Source organism: Lolium rigidum, chromosome 4 (genome assembly GCF_022539505.1).
Source record: "Lolium rigidum isolate FL_2022 chromosome 4, APGP_CSIRO_Lrig_0.1, whole genome shotgun sequence".
NCBI lineage: Eukaryota > Viridiplantae > Streptophyta > Magnoliopsida > Poales > Poaceae > Lolium > Lolium rigidum.
In genome coordinates this window covers 148,272,024-148,283,145 of record NC_061511.1, presented here as the reverse complement: position 1 = coordinate 148,283,145, position 11,122 = coordinate 148,272,024, and positions in this window count along the sequence as shown.

Sequence of the window (11,122 nt, the reverse complement as noted above, 5' to 3'; positions counted from 1 at the left end):
AGCATTGGAGTGGTGGAAGATCCTTCTAACCCCAAGAAGAGCGCGCGAATTCGCACCGGGGGAAAAGTCCCACGTCACTTCCTAGCTCCAAGGACATCTCCTCCAGGCACCTACAACCCCTTCCGCACTCTAATTTACAATAGTCAAATTGAAAGGATTCCCAAGACAGTATTGCCTAGCAGTTGGGATATAGATCGTTCTAACACTGCAGGAAGGATGAAGCCTGAAGCTGAAGAGTGGGGAAACAACTCTAAGAGTTGGGACTCGCTGTCGGGTATATTTCTTAACCGCGTCGAGCACAATTCGGAGATGATCCGCAACCTCATGTACAAGATTGATGAGCTAAAGGAGCTTGTTGAGAAGCTTATCAAGAATTCATCACCACCGCCGAAGGAGTAATTCATCATTGGTATTGGCACCCCCTTTGTTTGTTCCAAGCTTGGGGGAGTGCCGCGGTATCACATCATCACTATCTTTTACCTTTTTACTATCAAGTAGTGTCATATCATGAGTAGGGAAGTTATCATATGAGATGTGTTGCAGTATGGAAGTATCTCTCTTTTAGTTGGTTGTCTATGTATCCCTTGGTGTGAGTTATCGTTATGGAATATTAATGAGAAGTCTTATCATTTACATATTGCACATCTTATTTTAGTTTGCAATCTCGCTATATGATTGATCTTGTTGTTAGTATTGGTATCACTTTGGGAGCATTGAGTAAATCTATTTGGTTTTGGCAAACTTAGCATTGGTCAATAGCAACAACACTTTGAGTTTTAAGTAGAAAAGAGGAAATGCATGTAGATATGTTATTTCATTATCTTTCTTTCTTATTAGTTCCTAGCTTAGTATTCTGAAGTTAGAATTGTTTGTGCTTACAAGGAAGATGCATGATTGTTTCTATCACATGTATATTTGTTTGTTTCCCTCGACTCTTATGCTTGCTAATCAACCTTGCTAGCCAAAGACCTGTACTGAGAGGGAATGCTTCTCGTGCATCCAAACCCTTAAACCAAACCTATGCCATCGATGTCCACCATAACTACCTACTATGTGGTATTTCCCTGCCATTCCAAGTAAATACTTCATGTGCTACCTTTAAACAATTCAAAAATTATCATCCCTTATTTGTGTCAATGTTTTATAGCTCATGAGGAAGTATGTGGTGTTTTATCTTTCAATCTTGTTGAGCAGCTTTCACTAATGGACCAGTGGCTTCATCCACTTATCCTATAATTTTGCAAAAAGAGCTGGCAACGGGGTTCCCAGCCCCAATTAATCAACTTTCATTAATAACTCTGTTCACATGTTTTGCCCTGATTCATCAGTAAGCAACTTAATTTTGCAATAGACACTCCTCCATGGTATGTGAAATGTTGGAAGGCACCCGAGGATTCGGTTAGCCATGGCTTGAGAAAGCAAAGGTTGGGAGGAGTGTCATCCTTAAACAAACTAAAGTACATGTGTAAACAAAAGAGAAGAGGGATGATCTACCTTGCTGGTAGATATAACGTCCTTCATGGGAGCCGCTCTTTGGAAGTCTGTCTGGCAAGGGGGTTAGAGTACCCACTACCATTCGTTGACAACAACAAACACCTCTCAAAAACTTTACTTTTATGCTCTCTATATGATTTCAAAACGTAAAAAGCTCTAGCACATGATTTAATCCCTGCTTCCCTCTGCGAAGGGCCTATCTTTTACTTTATGTTGAGTCAGTAAACCTATTTCCCTCTATCTTAAGCAAGCAATTGAGTTGTTGTGATCAAACCATTTATACTGTGATCTACTTAATCATGCCTTTTATTCTTCCTTGTTTAGTACAAGTTTTATCCGAATGAATATAACTTTGAAGGTTATCAATGATTATGAGGAAATTATTATGATTGAGTATGCAAGTTTTGCTATAAGCTTTAATATAAGAGCGTTGCTCAATAGATAAGTACAATCTGTTAACTGTTCTTTGACCAAGAACGAAGTTTGCCATCACCAATTATGATTTCCTATGCACCTTTATTTGTGATTTCCTTTTACTTGTTTCAAGTTGAATCATATGGGGAAGTTGTTCACTAGAATTTCTTGTGTGAATTAATATGATGCTTCTTGTCCGTATTTTATTTGTCGACTCTTCACTCCATAAACATGTGGTCTTGTTTACTGAGTTCAGTTTCGCTTGGGGACAAGCGAAGTCTAAGCTTGGGGGGAGTTGATACGTCCATTTTGCATCACTACTTTATACCATAATTTACTGTTGTTCATTGATATATTTCATATTTAGAGATGATACTTATGTTATTTCACCTATTTTGCATGTTTCATGATTATTGGAGAATCGCTCGCCGGAGTCAGGATTCTGCTGGAAAAGGCACTGTCAGAATGCAATATTTCGGAAGATCAACAATTGACTGCAATTATACTGAAGATCTTATTTTTCCAGAAGACGAAGCCAGCCAAAAGGAGGGACCGAGGAGGGCGGCGCGGGCCCTGCCCTGGCCGCGCCGCCTGGTGGGGAGGGGGTCCACAGCCCCCTTCGGCCGCCTCTCTTTCGCGTACTTCTTCGCCCCGAAAACCTAAGTTCCGGGGGATAATCGAGAGGAGACACAGCCGCCTCTGCGGGGCGGAAAACACCAGAGAGAAAAGAGCTCTCCGGCAGGCTGAAATCCGCCGGTGAAATTCCCTCCCGGAGGGGGAAATCGACGCCATCGTCACCGTCATCGAGCTGAACATCATTGGGATCATCATCACCATCATCTCCATCATCATCACCGCCATCTCCACCGCTGCACCTCGTCACCGTTGTAACATCTAGGGTTGAATCTTGATTGTTTGGTAGGGGAAACTCACCCGGTATTGATTACTCCTTGTTATTGATGCTATTGAGTGAAACCATTGAACCAAGGTTTATGTTCAGATTGTTATTCATCATCATATCACCTCTGATCATGTTCCATATGATGTCTCGTGAGTAGTTCGTTTAGTTCTTGAGGACATGGGTGAAGTCTAAATGTTAGTAGTGAATTATGTTGGGTAATATTCAATGGTTTGATATTTAAGTTGTGGTGTTATTCTTCTAGTGGTGGCATGTGAACATCGACTACATGATACTTCACCTTTATGGGCCTAGGGGAATACATCTTGTATTCGTTTGCTAATTGTGGGGTTGCCGGAGTGACAGAAACCTGAACCCACGTTGGTATATCGATGCAGGAGGGATGATACGTCTCAAACGTATCTATAATTTCTTATGTTCCATGCTACTTTTATGATGATACTCACATGTTTTATACACATTGTATGTCATATTTATGCATTTTCCGGCACTAACCTATTGACGAGATGCCGAAGAGCCGATTCTTGTTTTCTGCTCGTTTTTGGTTTCGAAATCCTAGTAAGGAAATATTCTCGAATTGGACGAAATCAACGCCCGGGGCCTATTTTTCCACGAAGCTTCCGGAAGACCGGAGGACTTACGAAGTGGGGCCACGAGGTGGCCGGACACTAGGGCGGCGCGGCTCGGGCCTTGGCCGCGCCGGCCTGTTGTGTGGGGCCCTCGTGTGGCCCCTCGACCTGCCCTTCCGCCTACATATAGTCTTCGTCGTGAAACCCCCGCACCGAGAGCCACGATACGGAAAACCTTCCGGCAGACGCCGCCGCCGCCAATCCCATCTCGGGGATTCAGGAGATCGCCTCCGGCACCCTCGCCGGAGAGGGAATCATCTCCCGGAGGTCTCTTCATCGCCATGATCGCCTCCGGATCGATGTGTGAGTAGTTCACCCCTGGACTATGGGTCCATAGCAGTAGCTAGATGGTCGTCTTCTCCTCATTGTGCTATCATGTTAGATCTTCTGAGCTGCCTATCATGATCAAGATCATCTATTTGTAATCCTACATGTTGTGTTTGTTGGGATCCGATGAATATTGAATACTATGTCAAGTTGATTATCAATCTATCATATATGTTATTTATGTTCTTGCATGCTCTCCGTTGCTAGTAGAGGCTCGCCAAGTTGATACTTGTGACTCCAAGAGGGAGTATTTATGCTCGATAGTGGGTTCATGCCTCCATTAAATCCGGGACAGAGTGACGGAAAGTTCTAAGGTTGTGGATGTGCTGTTGCCACTAGGGATAAAACATCGATGCTTTGTCTAAGGATATTTGTGTTGATTACATTACGCACCATACTTAATGCAATTGTCTATTGTTTACAACTTAATACTGGAGGGGGTTCGGATGATAACCTGAAAGTGGACTTTTTAGGCATAGATGCATGTTGGATAGCGGTCTATGTACTTTGTCGTAATGCCCTGATTAAATCTCATAGTACTCATCATGATATATGTATGTGCATTGTTATGCCTTCTTTATTTGTCAATTGCCCAACCGTAATTTGTTCACCCAACATCTGCTATCTTATGGGAGAGACACCACTAGTGAACCTGTGGACCCCGGTCCTATTCTTTACATCCGAAATACAATCTGCTGCAATTGTTCTTTACTGTTCTTCGCAAACAACCATCATCATCCACACTATACATCTAATCCTTTGTTTACAGCAAGCCGGTGAGATTGACAACCTCGCTGTTACGTTGGGGCAAAGTTCTGTGATTGTGTTGTGCGGGTTCCACGTTGGCACCAGAATCCCTGGTGTTGTGCCGCACTACACTCCTCCGCCATCAACCTTCAACGTGCTTCTTGGCTCCTACTGGTTCGATTAAACCTTGGTTTCTTACTGAGGGAAACTTGCTACTGTGCGCATCACACCTTCCTCTTGGGGTTCCCAACGGACGTGTCAACTACACGCATCAAGGGATAGCAGGATCTCAGAGTTTAAGGCTGTGGTTAGATTTATCTTCATTACTTTCTTGTATTTGCGGATGCTTGCAAGGGGTATAATCACAAGTATGTATTAGTCCTAGGAAGGGCGGTGCATTAGCATAGGTTCACCCACACAACACTTATCAAAACAATGAAGATTAATCAGCTATATGAAGCGAAAGCACTAGACTAAATTCCCGTGTGTCCTCAAGAACGTTTGGTCATTATAAGTAAACAAACCGGCTTGTCCTTTGTGCTAAAAAGGATTGGGCCACTCGCTGCAATTATTACTCTCGCATTTTACTTACTTGTACTTTATTCATCTGCTATATCAAAACCCCCGAATACTTGTCTCGTGAGCATTTACAGTGAATCCTTCATCGAAACTGCTTGTCAACACCTTCTGCTCCTCGTTGGGTTCGACACTCTTATTTATCGAAAATACTACGATACACCCCCTATACTTGTGGGTCATCAGGTTGCTCGATTGCGATCATGGAGTTCAACTGACACGGCAGTCGACTCAAAGCATCTGCTACCACATTGGCCTTGCCGGGGTGGTAGTTAATTTCCATGTCGTAATCCTTGATCAATTCTATCCATCTGCGCTGCCTCATATTCAGCTCTTTCTGGGTGAAGATATATTTCAGGCTCTTGTGGTCGGAGTAGATCTCGCATCGATTACCCATGAGGTAATGACGCCAAACTTTCAAGGCTAAGACTACGGCTGCCAGCTCTAAGTCATGGGTTGGGTAATTCTGCTCATGTTGCTTCAGCTGTCTTGACAGATATGATATCACCTTGCCTTCTTGCATAAGCACACATCCAAGACCAATCTTGGAAGCATCGCAATAGACGTCAAAGGGCTTGGTGATGTCCGGCATGATCAGAATTGGGGCTGAGGTCAATCTACTCTTGAGTTGCTGGAAACTTTCTTCACATTTGTCAGTCCATTCGAACTTCTTGTCCTTCTTCAACAGTTGGGTCATTGGTCTGGCAATGCTTGAAAAGCCTTCAACAAATCTGCGGTAATATCCGGCTAATCCAAGAAAAGCGCGGACCTCGGTCTGAGTGGTTGGGGCTTGCCATTCTGTAATAGTTTTGATCTTGGCGGGATCTACGGCAATTCCTCCTGCAGACAAGATATGTCCCAGGAATCCTATTTCCTTCAACCAAAACTCGCATTTGCTGAACTTGGCATACAACTGGTGATGTCTAAGGGTTTCTAGGACAGTCTCCAAATGTTGTTCATGTTCTTCTTCGGATTTGGAGTAGATAAGAATGTCGTCGATGAAGACAACGGCAAACTTGTCCAAAAAGTTCATGAAGATCTTATTCATGAGGTTCATGAAATAAGCTGGGGCATTGGTTAATCCAAACGACATGACGTTGTACTCATACAACCCATATCTGGTGGTAAAGGCAGTCTTTGGGATATCAGTGGCACGAATCTTCAGCTGATGATAACCAGTCCTAAGATTAATCTTAGAGAACACTTTGGCACCGGTCAACTGATCGAACAGGTCTTCTATCTTGGGTAGGGGGTACTTGTTCTTGACGGTGACATCGTTAAGCTTACGGTAATCCGTACATAAACGAGTGGCACCATCCTTCTTGTCCACAAACAAAACTGGTGATCTCCAGGGTGATGCACTAGGTCGAATCAAACCTTTGGCTAACATATCATCAATTTGCTTCTTCAGCTCCACTAGCTCTGTTGGGTTCATGCTATAGGCTCTGCGGGCTATAGGTCCGGTTCCGGGATTAACTCGATGATAAACTCGATATCCCGGTCAGGGGGCATACCGGGTAGATCATCCGGAAACACATCAGGGTATCGACAAACGACCCTGATCTGATCCAGAGTTGGCTTGGCTACACTTTGGTTGCAGGTACACTTTCTGGGAAGTCTTTCAGATACATGTTCTACTAGGATACCGGTGCTACTAGTCATGGTGATGGCTTTCTTAGCACAGTCAATCAATCCATGGTGTTTTGACATCCAGTCCATTCCTAGTACGACTTCCAAACCTTTGGTTCCCAAAACAATCAGATTGGCATAAAAATCTACTTCATGGATTCTGATGGGTACATCTTTGCAAAATTTTCTAGCTTTGGTGGTTGACCCAGGTATTTGAACTATCATAACATGCTTCAAACTGATGGGTTGGATTTTACTTGTGCATGCAAAGTCTTCAGTGACAAATGAATGCGATGCTCCAGAATCAAACAACACTCTGGCGGGTACTGAGTTAACAGAGAACATACCCAGTACAACATCTGGTGCTTCCTGGGCTTCTTCGGCGTTCATGTGGAAGAGACGGCCGTTGCGGTTATTGGGGTTGTTGGGGGCGAACTTTCTGCTGGTGGAGACGCGGCGTTGCTGCTGATCAGGAGCAGCGGTGTTGGCGGCATTCTTGGCTAACCTCTTGGGGCACTCGTTGGAGTAGTGTCCCACCACACCACACTCATAGCAAGTGATGGTGGACTTGTCCTTGGGGGCGACGGGGATGGCGTTGCTTCCAGTTCTTGGGGCAGTGTTGGTGTTGTTGTTGTTGGTGTTGGGGGCTCTGGGCGGAGCGCGGTTGAAGTTGTTGTTGTTGTTGTTGTGGTGGCCTCCTGACCTGGAGTTTCCTCCACTCCGGTTCTGAGAACCCGGACGTGAAGTCTGCATCTGAGGCTTGTTGTTGTTTCTTGGCGCGAAACCTCCGCTTGAGCTGGGGCGATACTTCGGAGCATTGCTGGGCCCACTCTGGTGCATCATGCGGCGTTTGCGGTTCTCGTTGGCTTGGTTGAGCTTTCCCTCCATATGGATGGCGGAGTCCACTAAGGCTTCAAGGTCGGCAAAGGGGATGTTGACTAGGACAGTCTGCATCTCATCATGCAGTCCGTTCAGGAATCTCTCCTGCCTCTTCTCGGTGGTGTCGGTCTCGTCGGGGGCGTACCTTGACAGTGTAACGAACCTATCACGGTATTCTACCACCGTCATCGTCCTTGCTTGAGTTCACGGAACTCATCCCTCATCTTCTTGATTAGACCCGGGGGCACGTGGTACTTGCTGAACTTGAGCTTGAAGTCTGCCCAAGTCATGAATTGACATGCGTTCATGGCACGAGTGCTAGTCCACCAGGCTCGGGCTGGTCCGACAAGGTAATGGGTTGCAAACAAGACCTTCTCGGCGGCCTCAACTCCCGCCACTTCCAAATTGTTCTCCATGGTCTGGAGCCAGTCGTCGGCATCGAGGGGTTCCTCAGTCTTGCTAAACACTAGAGGGTTGGTGTTCTGGAAGTTCTTGAGCTTTGATCCGGGGTGGTAATGATTTCCATGGCCCTGGTTGGCAAGGTTTTGCAGTGCTGTGATGTTGGCTTGGCGTTCAGCTCTGTCAGTCTCCCTGTCGGCCATCAGGGTCTGCAGCAGTTGCATCATGGCATCGTTGTTGTTGCGATTGGGAGGGGCCATCTGAACATAGAGAAGATCATGAGATAAGAGGGAAATTTCTATGGTTTATTTTGAGTAAGTTCATAAATTTAAAACTTGCATTCTTTTGATGACAACACAAACATTCATTCATTCATTCAACATCACACATTACAAACTAACACTCCCCATGGTTTTAAGAACCATTTCTCATGCTACGATACAAGGGACGGGATACAACTCACACCTACATAAGTGATCTAGTGCAACTACTCCTCATCATCGACATCGATCGGGACGAAGTCATCGGGTCCGGCCTCCAGGAACTCGTAGTCCTCCTCCTCGGTGAACTCGTCCTCCTCAAAGTCGTCGTCATCACTCGTGAAGGCTCCTCCTCCCTGAATGTCTTCACCTTCATCTTCCATCTCTCTCAGCTGGTCCTCTTGGGCCTTGACAGTAGCCTCCAAGGATGCTATCTTGGCGCGAAGGCGTGATGGCGTGTAACTCACACGTTCGTTGGGAACCCCAAGAGGAAGGTATGATGCGCACAGCAGCAAGTTTTCCCTCAGAAAGAAACCAAGGTTTATCGAACCAGGAGGAGCCAAGAAGCACGTTGAAGGTTGATGGCGGCGGGATGTAGTGCGGCGCAACACCGGAGATTCCGGCGCCAACGTGGAACCCGCACAACACAACCAAAGTACTTTGCCCCAACGAAACGGTGAGATTGTGTTATCACCGGAATTTGACCGGATCGGAGGTGGGCCGCGATTGGAGATGGGCTTGAAGAATATACATAGAAGAAATACATGAATCGGCCTTCTATACCAAGTTTGGGCTAGTTTGCCCGTGTATCACGTAACATAGTAGGATACGTGTCGTTTAGAAGTTAGAGTTTAACCCGTGCACGGTTAGGTGCACGCCTGAATTAGAAAGTCCCCCGGAATATAAATATGTATCTAGGGTTTATGAAATAAACAACAACCACGTTCACCACAAACCAATCTCGGCGCATCGCCAACTCCCTTTGTCTCGAGGGTTTCTTCCGGGTAAGCACCATGCTGCCTAGATCGCATCTTGCGATCTAGGCAGCACACGTTTATTCGTCGTCCATGCGTTGCTCGTACTGAAGCCTTTTTGATGGCGAGCAACGTAGTTATCATAGATGTTCTAGGGTTAGCATTGTTCTTCGTATCATATGCTATCGTCGTGCGACCCTTAGATATCTAGCTGCCCTTACACCTATCTTGGGTGTAAGGGCGGCACCCCGCTCGATCATTATTTAGTAGATCCGATCCGTTATGATTGCTCCTTGTTCTTCAAGGATTAGTTTAATATCTGCATGGTTAGGCCTTACAAAGGGTTGGAGGATCCGGCGGCGCGTAGGGTGTAGTTTGCTAGCCCTAGACGAGGATGTTCGGGGATCAACCTCGTGTTGGTTTTTAGGCCCTGTCTAGGATCGGCTTACGATCACCGTACACGGCCGCGAGGCCCAATCACGAGTAGGACGTTCCGATTATGCTGTGAAAACCCCAAATCGTAGTAGGTCGTTTTAGCTTTATCTTGATCAAGCAGGACCACCATCTGATCGTACACCTCGTACGCATCATGGGTGGATCGGCTCCTTGAGCCGATTCACTGGACAACCTGGGAGCCGATCGAGGCTCGTATTTAATGTTTACGTGTATGCCATGCAGGAAACTAAGCGAGGCATCATCCAACACCTTCCTGACCAGGTATAGGTCAGGTGGCACGCCCTTGCATCAGCATCGGACGTGCGTGCCGAAGGCTTTGCGGGCCGTCGCTCGGAGGGACCCGGGGCCAGCCGCAGATCCCGGGAGATTCCCGGCTCTATCGTGTTGCCCGTCGCTGCCCGCCGGTGGGTTTCCGACCGCAACACATTCCGGCACGCCCGGTAGGACAATCTTCGACATCCACCGCATCGCCATCTACATCTGAGATGGCGGAAGGCACTCCGGTCAAGTACGAGGATCCGGCCGACGAGCTCAAGAAGAAGTATGACGAGATCAAAGCGGTCCTCGAAGCCGACCTCATCGGCTCTTTTCACGGAACCTGCTCACATGGCATCGGGTGGAAGGGGTTCTCGCCTCGAAGGCGCGCTCGATGGAGTGGACCTGTCCACCCCGTCGGAAGAACGCACCGGGTCTCGCGTCGGGAGATTAACTTCATGGTGGCTCATTCGCTGCACCGCCATTCCGAGAGCCTGGTGAACACTTTGGAGCGTGTCGCTCTGCGCGTGATCCAGGAAATCATGAGCCACCAATATTCTCCGTCAGGACCAGCTCTGGGGACTCACCAGGGAGAGATGCCACTCCAGTCCCGTCCACCACTGCCGTTTGCGTTGGCAGCACCCGAAGTGCCGAATTCATCGGCATACGTCGTCTACAAGATCGGTGGTGACCCTAGTGACTACCAATTCTTGCATGAGGCGCCCAAGGAGATCCCCCACGGATACACGTGCGCATACGTGCCAGGCTGCGATGACTCGGGCACTCTCGAACCGAGCTGCAACAGCGGGGACTTCCGGAACGAGCGGGAGGAACGTCGGGAACAGATCTTGAGAGGCAGACGTGGCTAGCTAAGTATGCCACTCCGACAAACCTCCAGAGCTCAGCTCCTGCAGTTGGCTCAGAGCTGGAAAAGCAAGCATGGCTGGCTAAGTACGCCACCCCGGCGAATCTTCAGAGTTCAACGCCTACAGCCATCACCGCGGATTAGATCTGTACGATCCTGAAAGATCAGTTCGGCATGATGCCGAAAAGGAGGACAATCGGCTATTCCAAGCCGTACCCCAACGAGTACGAGTTGATCCCGCTACCACCCAAATATCGGCTCCCTGATTTCACCAAGTTCAATGGATCAGATGGTTCCAG